The 8134-nt window shown below is 43.5% G+C and overlaps 1 protein-coding gene across 5 annotated transcripts in view; it reads left to right on the top strand.

The window, feature by feature from the left end:
• Positions 1 to 8134, top strand: part of Mtm1 (myotubularin 1) — a 151141-nt gene that overhangs the window by 15869 nt on the left and 127138 nt on the right. Inside the window, exon 2 of one of the 5 annotated variants that reach the window (XM_023706285.1) lies at positions 2380 to 2454. The exons of the other annotated variants lie outside the window; for them this stretch is intronic. The gene's annotated coding sequence lies outside the window, so the exon portion shown is untranslated. The remainder of the gene's footprint in view (positions 1 to 2379; positions 2455 to 8134) is intronic. 5 annotated transcript variants of the gene reach the window in all.

Raw genomic sequence — 8134 nt, 5'->3', positions numbered from 1 at the left:
TGTTTTCAGCCTCCCCATCGCTGGGATTATAGGTGTGTGCCACTATGCCCCAGACTCTGGCTGGCTAAGCCCACACTCGGGGTGGGGCTGGCAAGGCATGTGGTACCAGGTATCGAACCCAGGTCCGTGTGCTTGCCTAAGCCTGACTAAGCAGGCACTTTAGTCCCCTGAGATATTTCACCAGCCCCAGAGAAATTTTCTTAGAGGATTTGAACTTGAATTTCTTTTCTTTTTTTGTATCTTAGTACAGGGTCTACAGGGTCTCACTATACAAATCAAACTCATAGTGATCCTCCTGTTTTCTGCCTCCCAAGCACTGGAATTACAGGCGGGTGCCACCATGCCCAGTCTCAGGCGCATCTCAGCATGCCCCAGGGGGTGAGGCCAGCACAGCACACTTGGGATAGAACCCCAGTGGCTGCACCTGCCTAAGCAGGTGCTTTAGTGGACTGGAACTTATGAGATCATTTATAGCAAAGGAAAACCAAAATATGTCTGCCTAGGAATTTATGAGAAAAAATACTATGGAGCACACCAGCGAGGTGACAGATAAACATGTGGATGCAGCATGTGAAGACCTACTGTAACAGCAGTAAAATAAAAAGATATCAACTGTGCCTTCCAAGAAAGGGCAGGAAAATACAACATGCATACTATCAGTGCAAGTGATACTTGTGCATAGAACATGCAGTTGTCATGTGTAAAAACTGCCTGGGGTGTGACCGTTGAAGCAAAGTTTATTTTTGTGGTAGAGTTCTGTTCAAGTCAGGGTTTGCCAGAAAATAGATTCAATACAGGACATATAATTCATAGGTTTATTTTATAATATTCATCCAGAGTCAAATGAAAAACAGAGTGCAGGAAATCTGTCCACACTCTAGAGACCCAAAGAATCCAGCTGAGGCCGTGGATACCACAGCAATGTCCTGCATGAGTCCAGCTGAAGACCTAGAGCCCATGGCAATGCCCTTCGCCAGTCCAGCTGGAGGTCTAGAGCCATGACAATATCTCGTGTAAGTCTGTGTCAAGGATCTGCACTGGGAAGGCCCAAAGGTCAGTGGTGGAAGCTAGAAAGTTTGTAACATTGGATGAAGGATCTGGGCCAGCAGGCTGAGGGATCTGCACTGGAGCCAGGAAGAGATGCTCAAAGTAAGGACCAGAGCTTTCCAAAAAGAACTGCAGCCATCTTCATTGACAGCAAGGGCATGAGCTCCTCCAGAGGTGAGAATGGCTGAGTTTATATCAGGAAAAATCAGCATGACGAGCCTGTCCACGAGCATCAGTAGCACACCCTCTTCCCTCCAGTCCTGCTTTCATGCCATTGATAGCAAACCTCAGGTGGATCTTCAACACCCAGCACCGGGCTGACTCTGTTCAGCTGGGTGTTTCGGGTTGACCATTAGTTAATCCACCACAAGTTCTATTGGCATTTTCATTCTAGTTCACATAGTAAGTTATCTTTTAGGTTTTGTAAGGAACCACACAGCTAATATGAAAATGTTGGTGTCTGCTCTGAGAAGTACAATACACACTAAGAATTTAATGATTTATTTTATATTCCTTTTTACTGCACATTTTATAGTGTAATAACCTCTTGCCAGAGTGGCAAGATCACTGAGATGTCAAGTGTGTTCTACAAAAAGGCCAGGAAAACAGAAGACCCGTGCTGTCAGTGTAAGCAGTGCATGTGTATGGACTGTGCTGTGGCCATGTATGCACACTGCCTTCCGTGTGATAGTTGGAGTAAAGATTGTGTGTGTGTGTGTGTGTGTGTAACACTATTAGTATTTTCATTATAGTTCATATGGGAATTGATTTAGAAGGTTCTTTCCTAGACTTTGTACAGCAAAAATCAGTAAGTATTGACAATTTTGATGCTTTTTTATAAGCAATAAATATTAAAAATACAATATTTTATTTTTGTGATATTTTTCCTATTACTCATTGTTCAATATAATAAAACTCATGATAATTATGATTAATAATTCATCAATAGAAGTGGTCTAAAGAATAAAGGTGGGTCTCCTAGACCCAGGTTTATGTGCCTTGATGACAGGACTAGTCTTAAGCTCCCAGGGCAATGGCGAAGTCACACTGGAGAAGGGCAGGCCTGTAGCCTGCCATGACTGGTAGCATTAGAAGACAGCACATGAGAAAACACAGGCTCCCAGGGATGACACCATGTTACAGATCAGCTGAAGACTGCAGCGACCAGCCGTGGCTTGCCGCCACTACAGAGGCAACATCCTACTGCACAGGTGCAGAGGGTACCTGTCAGGGACCGGCTGACGCCTTGACTTCAGACTCTGGCTTCCATTACTGGGAGAGAATCTGTTTTCTGTGGTTCTAAGCCATCCAATCTGTGCTACTTTGTTCCAGAAGCCCTGGAAATCTAGTTCACTGCCCGCCTGCTCAGATTGCAGTGTGGCAAGCCCTGGTATTTCATTTGAAGTGGTGGGTTTGCCTACATTTCATCATTATCTGCCTTATCCATGTACCTCAAGTTTTGGTTTTGTTTTGGATTATTTTTGTGAGACAGAATCTTGCTATGTAGTGCAGGCTGGCTCTGAACTTATAATGATCCTCCTGCCTCAGCCTCCAAAGTACTGGCATTATAGATGTGTGCCACTGTACCTAGCATGCCTTGAGTTTAAAATATATTAGCTGTTAGCTCAGGCACAGGTATAGGATGATGCGGCCTCCAAATACTGTTACAGCTCTTAACATATGTGCCAGGAATCGGAGACATGTCCAGGAATACTTATGACAGCCCTGTTTGTAAGAGCAAACCTTGGAAGCAGTTCAGATGAGCAGGCAGAGAGAATGGGACACTGACTATGGAGGCAGGGTGTGCCACGCAGCGGTGGGAGTGGGCATGGGCAGTACCACCCATTTCATCTGTGGTGCTCCCAAAGATTTGTGTGAAGAAGGAAGGGACAGAAGATGTGAACTGGTTCCATTTACACAAAGCTCCAGTGTGTAACATCAGTGCACTGTTTAGCTATGTGTGCACATGTTAAGAATGATAAAGTTGTGCAAGGCGGTCAAAACCACACCAGTCAGCCCTAGGGAGGTAGGGCAGAGTACCTTTAGTGGCTGGAGATTAGCTTCTGGAAAGTCATGGGCCATTTGAGGGTGGTGCTGTATTCCTTTCTTCACCAAGAAGCACATGCACACACTGCTGTGTGCAAGGGTCCTAACAGAGTCCTGGCCCTTAGGAAACTAGCAAGCCAGCAGAGAGGCAAGATGCAAAAGGGCAGCTGGAGGGATAGTGTGTACCGTAGGAGATGTGAATTCCTAGAAGCATGCGCAGCATCCAGAGAAGGGGGGAGGGGTGTGTGTGTGTGTGATGTGCGCAGGGTGGCCAGGGAGCACTTCCTGTGTCTTGAGCCAGTATTCAAGAGGACACAACCTGGGGAACTGGTGGAAACGGCACATTACCACCTGCACTCTGTTTTGTTCTTCATTTTCCAGAACTGCACATCAGCCCTAGAATTCCTGTTTCTTCCCTTCCCCTTCCCCCACTGATTCCACTTGGAGGGATGAATCTTTGGCATTCCTGCCTAATCCCTGGGCTTTTCTCTGGGGTCCTTTATCGCAGAGCTCAGAAGGTTCTTGGAATGTAAGGAGGTGTTTTGAATGGGCTGTTTTATTACCATAATAGCTATAACTCTTTACATGTGTTTACTCAACGCTTCACTATTTTAACGTTTGCTTAAGAAGAAACTTCTTACTTATAAGTTTACAATGTACATTATGGGAATAGTTTTCCCTGAGGAAAATAATTCAACAAAAGAGAGTTTTCCTTCATGGAGCAGCTCAGCTGGGTTCATGAGTTTTGGAATTGGCAGGTGGATGGGAACTTGATCTTGTTCCTATTTTAAAACTTTGTTTACTGGCAGGTATTTGACTGTTATAAAATTCATTGGTGAACTTAATGATCTGTTTAAATGTCTGCCATATTGTTAGCTAACCTTTGGACATTAAAGAATGAACTGATGGTAATTGACTTTTTACATAGATTTTTTTTTTTACCGTACCAGTTTCAACTTCTAAGGGATTTATAAAGTTACCCCATTCCATGGTAACAGCTCGTGCCACTAAAGCCATTCAACTGTCTTGAAGGTGTGCCATTTATTATGAGGAGACTGAGAAATGGGGTGAATGGATCAGCCCCAATCCATCACTAGCCATTGGAAAAAATGATTCAAAATGCATTCTCTTTGGGGTCTAGATTATATTGATTTTAGCCAGCAGTCATTGCAGCATTCAAAAAAGTGAAAGTAAATGTGTCTTAGAGATAAATTATAAATATCCAAATGGTAAGAAATGAGTTTCCAAAGGAAATGCCACTTTGCATTCTGTAATTTCCAGAGAATCATCATAAATCATAAACCAGATTCCTTTAGCAAATAGATGTAAGATGACCAAGGCCAACTGAGAAGCTCTAATGCGTGTGAGTCACATATATCTATTTGGATGGTAAGCCACTTAATTGAGGGGGTAAGGCTAGAAGTTTCTCAGAGCACATGTATTTCTGGGTGCCCTAAGCCAGAGTACAAGGTAATGAATGACACAAGAGCTCCCTTAGGAATTCCATGGGACGTTTCCCTAGCTGGCAAGAAAGGTGTGTGTTTGTTTTCGGGGAAAGCAGGGAGACTTGGACAGCAGACTGTTTGAAGGCTGCTCAGGGCTCTGGCAAGATTAGATTGATCATCTTGGAGAAGATGAGTGTGGGATGGTGAGGCAGACACTGACCTGGTGTAGGTTACAGAAAACCCAGCCTGGAGGATTAGCTCCAGTTTGGAGAGCGATGTAAGTGTTCACCAGAAGCATGTGTAGTGGCAGAACTGGGACTGGGACAGCTTTGGCACTTGGTTTGCTGTGCTGTGCCTTTCCATCTTCCTGCTCAAGGCCTCGGAAGAGTAGCTGATGTCAGGTCCATTTTCTAGAACATGGAGCTGCACTTTGTCCAAGATTGTGTTATTATTATTATTATCAGAATTGCAATTGGAAGCCCAAACTGGTTTGAATACAGAATTCCTGTTTTTTAATCAACTGTTTCCTACCGCTTTGCAGCAGAAAGTAGTGGCGTTTTGACAAGCTATGTGAATGGCGGGGTTAATAGCTTATTTTACAGGTTAAAAGGACACAATCATTAATTGCTTTGGTTGAAGAAAGTTCATTTGGAAGTAATTTATCTTAATAGTGTATAGCAGGGGGGGTGCCAGCTTGTTTTGTAAATAAAATTTTACCCATTTCTGTGTAGCTACTTCAGTGCTACCATGAATATAGAGTTGCAGAGTTGCCGCAGAAATGTACGGTGTGCAAGGCCAATCTATGTGCTATCGGAAGCAAACTTTCCCAATTCTTGTTCAAAGGGCAATGCATGGAAAACGATGCCCACTCCTGCTTTTGCCAATCATAGTTTGTCTGCATGAGTGCGGAGCAGCCCTCCCCCCAAGTAGCACATGTAGACAGTAAATTAACAGTGTCTGTACTCTCAAAATGGCTGGGACATGGGACACTTTTATTTTCTCCAGAAAGTGGTTTGGTTAGAGACATTGCAAGGAACGTTTTCATTTGCTTGCCTCTGTGTGGCCTCCAGTCTTTGTGAGTTTGATGGAAAAAGTCAGAATAAATTAAATCCCACTGTATGGACACCCCAGGAACAGAACTGAACACCCATTGGAGGGGTGATGCTCCCCCTAGAGGCCAAGTTGGAAATGGGAGCGGTGTCTTGGACTTGGGTGTAATGCACTAAAAACGATATTTGTTAAAAAAAAAAAAAAACATTGTCATTTTGCTTATCCTGGATAGTGGAGTTAAGGCAGTATATTGATTTTTTAAAATTGTGTTTCAATTGATAATATCTATGATTCTCATGTAAGCTAGGAAAGGGAGTTTTATAGGACTATGTTTTATAGCAAAGAGAGTATTAGTCTGACAGTATCAGGCATCACTGACATAAGCATGGAATTTGGTATTTCAAAAGAAACAGTAGGGAGAGTGGCCTTTAAAAGTTTGGAATTTTGAACTCAGCTGCTGCTTGTTCAAAACTTTGGAAGTTGCATTTGAAGACTGGGGAGGTCTCTGCAGCCATCCAGGGAGCCTCTGGAGAAAGAGTACATTGGAATTAATTTAAATGTCAACACACAGTAATAAATCACATTAAGGAGGATCAAAAGAGGAAGCCTGCATGCCTCTTGTTGCTGCTTTGTTTGTACACAAGAAAATTCAGCAGAAGGGCTGGGCAAAGACTGTGGATCTCAGATCAGGTGACTGTGGGAAACAGAGCTCCCTTCAGTGTGTAGTGAGGCAGTGGCCAGAATCACTTTAATTCTGTTGCTTTCAGTTTTTGAGCTATGGATGAACATGGCCTGCATTTGTTTTCAAGTGTTTGTAGCTGTCTGCTCCAGGTGTTTTGTTTGACCTGTTTTGCATCATATTCAACAGAAAGCAGTTTCTTAGTCTGAACAGAAGACAGGGAGAAAGAGGTTTTTGAACCTTAATTTGAAACATCTGCCTCATGGGGACACTTTAGAGTGGAAGACACTATAGTTCTGGTTCTTTTTTGTGCAGACTGCTTCATAAATTGGCACAACAGTTCTGTGCCTGGAGCCATCAGACCTCGAACATCTTCATTAGCCAAGTGCTCGAGCCCCCTCTAATAAGCTTGCGTGAATTCCTGGCCTAAGTGAAATACTGGGCAAACACCCATTAAGTTCCTTGGCCAGATCTTTACTGCCCAGTTCTTCCTGCATATAGCAAGTATTGACGGAGTACTTGTTGGTGCCAGGCACCGTTACAGGTAAAAGGAATATATCAGTAAATAAATTTAGAGGCCAAGCATTCTTGCCTGGCAACCTGTGCTCTAGTGGGGGCTGTATCCCAGCTGGGGAGGTCGACAGTGCCAGTCAGTATTTGAGAGGTGCTAAGAGCTCAAAGGAGGGCAGGCTAAGGAGAGAAGGTCCCCTGAAGTTGTCTTATAGTTAGAGAGACATCTGAGGATTTTAAAATGTGGTTTCTTCAATAATCCCACCTTTAAGCATCTTTGTTTGAAGGGGCTTAGAGGCCCCCCATATTGATGGGCACCAGGTTTCTTCTGCTGAGAGTGGGACCAGCCACACTCAACCCATTTTTTTTCAAGACATCACCTGGAAGACTTTTCCTCAGGTGGAAAGAACATCAGTCTTAGGAGACCTGGGGTAGAGCTGGCCCTGTCACTAACTCACTCTAGGACCTTGTCACCACCCTCTTCTCTGTCCCAGGACAGTATTGGGCTTACATCATAAAGCTTTGCTTGAGGATTGAGAATGATAGAAGTCCATCTTTGTGCAGAATCCTGTTATTAGCATATATATGGGGAATTAAGCTTCAGTTTTTGCTTTAAATCCAAAGAGACAAAAATCAATCCTTTTTAAATAAAAAGGATTAAGCTTGATTGTTAGGGGTCTGGGGCATAGTGCTCTGTAAACGAAAAGGGCAGCTGGTGTTTGTAAATTTCACTCTGGCTTCTACTTAGTCTTGAAGTACATTTAGTCCAGCATAATTCTTTTAGAGCTGAAGAGGTGAATATACTCTTCTAATGTGGTAAGTTACAGTCAGGGCCTAGACAGGTGAGCGCAACCAATGAACTGGGCAAAAAAAGCGTCACACGACTTCCCCTTTGTTTTATTTCAGCTATTATTATCCTTATTTTTTTAAAACAAAAGCTTTAGAATTCCTCCATACACTATCTCTATAATAATTAACTTTCTGCCTCATGTTTCTAAGACCAGAACTAATTTGTAGAAGAATTGGTTATGGTGTTGGCATTTAGCAGTGATCCTTTCATAATTAAAAAATGCTGATAATTTGTTAATGGATGTATGGAATAGCTCTAAGCCCTTTATGTGTATTAGCTCAGTCCTTGTCCCTGACAGTGAAGAAGGAAATTGAGAATAATAGCACTAGTAGTACAGAGAAATCAAATGACCTGCCCAGGGTTGGGGCACGCCGGGTGGCAGCACTGGTGTTTGCATGAGCTGGCTCCTTCGTTTGCCCCACTCAGCAGAGAAGGGCCCGTTGTGGCACCGCTCCTTGGCATCTGTACCCCAGAACTCGGGTTTGTGCTTGACCCGGACTTTAATGG

Source organism: Octodon degus, unplaced genomic scaffold (genome assembly GCF_000260255.1).
Source record: "Octodon degus isolate 3935 unplaced genomic scaffold, OctDeg1.0 scaffold00249, whole genome shotgun sequence".
Taxonomy (NCBI): domain Eukaryota; kingdom Metazoa; phylum Chordata; class Mammalia; order Rodentia; family Octodontidae; genus Octodon; species Octodon degus.
The sequence above is the reverse complement of the archived record's forward strand: the minus strand, read 5'-3'. Positions and strand labels throughout refer to the sequence as shown.